This window comes from Mus pahari, chromosome 4 (assembly GCF_900095145.1).
Source record: "Mus pahari chromosome 4, PAHARI_EIJ_v1.1, whole genome shotgun sequence".
In the NCBI taxonomy this organism is placed as follows: domain Eukaryota; kingdom Metazoa; phylum Chordata; class Mammalia; order Rodentia; family Muridae; genus Mus; species Mus pahari.
In genome coordinates this window covers 127553818-127557426 of record NC_034593.1, presented here as the reverse complement: position 1 = coordinate 127557426, position 3609 = coordinate 127553818, and the positions used below count along the sequence as shown (strand labels likewise).

The window sequence follows — 3609 nt, the reverse complement described above, 5'->3', positions numbered from 1 at the left end:
AAGTTCTAGAACTGGGGAGAGACAGTAAACCCTCAAAGCCTGGCCCTGGTGTCTTACTTACTGTATCAAGAACGCATCTTCTAAACCTTCCCAAAGAGTTCTACCAAGTGTACAAATACAGGAGCCTATGATGGACATTCTCATTCGACCACTGTAAATGAGCCATCTTTACTGGGTTTTTGTTGTTGTTGTTGTTTTAGTTGGTTGATATTTTGATGTTATAACCATCAATTATAAGAGTGTCACTTTGTGTCACATTGTAAAAAAATAGTAGAAATTTGTGTAAGGTCATTTCAGGAATTGTTGAAATTTCTGTCCTGATCCCAAGCTAAATTCAAGTAGTAGTCATCATCGTCGTAGGTGCCGTTGTCATCATCATCATCATCACCATCATCACCATAGTTGTACCCCTCTGGTGTTAGGGGATTGCCTATAGCTGAAGATGGGCATCTCCAGGCTGATAGCTTTCACTTTTTGCCATTTGGCACCTTCAGCAACTTGGCATTTCACCCGGGTTACTTCTTACATGCTAGGAGGGCTTTGGCAGCCCCAGTGTCCTCTCCTTGGTGATTGGCTTGGACTCCAGGGACACAGGGTCAGGGTCTGATAGAAGTAGTAGGGACCTGGTAGCCTAGGGCATATACCTGGCCACCAGCACAGCAAAAGCAGGTGGGGAGACAGCGTGTTCTAGAGACCTCTTGGTTCTTCCATCCCAAAGCACGCAGGGAAAGACAGAAAAGATTTGTCTAAAAGAGAGCCAGCATGTGATCATCCAGGAACATTTTGGGAGGAATGATGAATAGCCAGCTTCTAAGAGAGTCTCAGAGGTTCCCCCACTGTCTCATGGGTGAAAGAAGACCTGTAGAATGTCAGTCGATTTTTCTTTCCTCTGAGCCTCCCTGAAGGCCTTGGTCACTAGGAGGGCTTCTTCCAGGTACTTCTGCTCACTCACTCTTGAGATGCTCCAGGTGTGTCCTCACATCATCTGAGGTCCCTTTAAAGAACTCATCAGGTACCTCTGCTGGCCAGGACAACAACAGGTCCTCCAGAACCAGGTATCCCACTCGAGGATCTCAGTCAAGCAGTGGTTCGTTCGGGCTCCTGCTGTGATCATCACCAGGGTTTTACTTCTTGGGCTCAGATGTCCCCACCCACTGCCCCCTGCCATGGAAGGAAAGGAATAGGGCAGAGGCAGGCTCCTTTGGGCTTTGCTTCCCCTGAGTATTTGCTGGCTTTGTCACCCTTAGCCCTGAGGTACTTGTATCACCCTGATGGTTCAGTTCTCTTCTGCTGAACTCTCCAGACTTCAAAGGAAGGAAGGGGCTAGTAGAGCAGGCTGGACTGCTATAGACTCCTGTTTGCCCATGATTTCATACTGCATTACAACAACCCTGAAGACAGTGACTTTTTGGCCCAGCGACTGAAGTGTGCTCTGCAAAGGCAGCTCTACCAGTTGTTAAGTCTCAAATCCTGGAATAAATGGCTGAGACACTTATTTAAAAGCAGACCTGGTGGTCAGTTCTCCCAGCATCCTTTCCAAAAAATCTCCAGCCTGGGGATTGGGTTGGCCTTTCCCCAGAAGTTCCCAAAGGGTCTGAATAGAACAGGTAACATCCAGCAATTTGAATCATGTTCTCAGGCCCCTTAGTGTAGCTCAAGGATACAGGCACCATCTCCAGCTTGACATTGTTAGGCAGGTTGGCAAAACTCCATGAGGTCAAAAAGGGTCCTCTGAAAGTTCGGACCATATAATATCTGCTGAGGTTGGAGTCCTTCTACAGGCACATGTCCTCCAGTAGCTGCACCAGTATGATGCTCTGTAGTGGAGACCATTTCGGGGCAGCAACAACAGCATGCCAGCCGCCGCTGCCATCTTCTACTCAAATTTTTTTTTTTTCACACCTGAAGACAGCCTTTATTCTCCAATTTTCCCTGGATGATTTGGTTTTCCATCTCTTCATCATTTTTTTTTTAGATATTTTCTTTATTTACAATTCAAATGCTATCCTGAAAGTTCCCTATACCCTCCCCCTGCCCCTGCTCCCCTAACCACCCACTCCCACTTCTTGGCCCTGGCATTCCCCTGTACTGGGGCATATGATACATGATTCTGCTAATTGCTGAAGGGCGGCTGAGAAACTGGGGTGGTGGTTTTGAATTTTTGCTGTCTAACTAGTTGCAAACACAGGAGTCCTAAGTGTACTTAACAAATCTGACCAGGCGGTGCTAAATTGTTCTTTTCCTCCCTTTAGTGACAGGAAAGTTTTTAGCACACTGAGATTTTATATCAGGGAATATTAATCAAATTTGAAAATACCCCCATTCTCAGGCAGCTCTTTCATCAGTAAGGTCAATAAAGTGATCCAAGACAGCACAGGAGAAACTAAATTCAATCATACATCACCATGACAGCCAGAATGCTGGGGCGTATTGAGACATAGACTGAGAAGCTAGAGAGGTGAATCATGACACCGAGGCAATAGAGTCATAGAAAGGTAAGCAAGCTAAAAATCAGTGAATCAATCCAGTCTCGGGAGTTGGTGAGGCCTTCAAAATTCCAAGGCGCTGCCTTATTGGGAACAGTAATAATGCAGAGAAAGAAACAATACAGAAGGCACAGACTATAATCTGAGATGCTCTAAAATCTCAGCCACAAATGGCAGTAGAATGGCTATCCTGGCAGTGGTAGGAAAGAACATTTTAGAGCAAGATATCAGATGGAAGGTGGCAGAAGGTAAAATCTCTCAGCAACTGTTCGGTAGTTTAGCTGGGGAAGCAAGGACTCATGGTCTGGACACTCACTCCTCAGCAATGGTGGTGGTGGAACACAAGCAAGTGCTCAAACAAAGAAGTTATCAAGTTGGAGTAGATGTTAGAGCAAAGCAGATTGTCGGAGGAACAAGCTATGTCATGTCTCATCTAGTTTCTGCTGGTTGCGGAAGTCCCAGTAATGGCTGTGGCACTCTACCTTGGTGGCTAGATGGAATTCTCTTCCTCTGTGTTTCTTCAAGTTTGTATCTCAGGGGTGCAGAGTATCCAGCTTAAGCACTTCCCCTTAACTTCCTTAGTCACCTCTTCTGTAGTAGTAACTCATTAATGGTCATTGTTTAATCCATATTATTTGATAGCTACAGATACTGAAAACTAAGTCATAACTTCTGGGTGCATTTACGATTTATCTCACCTGTTACGTCTCTGTAGGAGGCCATTATGTGTCTATATGTATATATTATATATACAATAACTACTACTAGAAGAGAGTTTAATCACAACTCAAAAATAATCAAATAAAGAAGATAATATTGGCCCCACGTGAATTGGTCCTTACAGAATACTTTCACTGAATTTTGCTGACCCGTTATAACTATAACAAGTTTTCGGTTTCTATTTGTATTTTTAACAGAAATGTTGATTGCCATTTAAGTTCCCATTGACAAATATAAGTGAGGAGGAATAATGAAGACAAATAATGAAGAGTAAACCATCCACTCTACTATAAGCAAATTTTTGCTGAACTGAGTAATATATTTTTTTTAATATTGTCTTTAATTAGCTTGAGCTACTGGGCAAAATGTAAGACATAGGACGGAAAAATTTTAAAATTTAATC

The 3609-nt window shown here is 43.6% G+C and overlaps 1 pseudogene; it reads right to left on the bottom strand.

Annotated features, from left to right (window-relative positions):
• Positions 1–529: 529 nt before the first annotated feature.
• On the bottom strand, positions 530–3209 carry LOC110320906 (annotated as a pseudogene).
• Between the last annotated feature and the right edge of the window lie 400 nt (positions 3210–3609).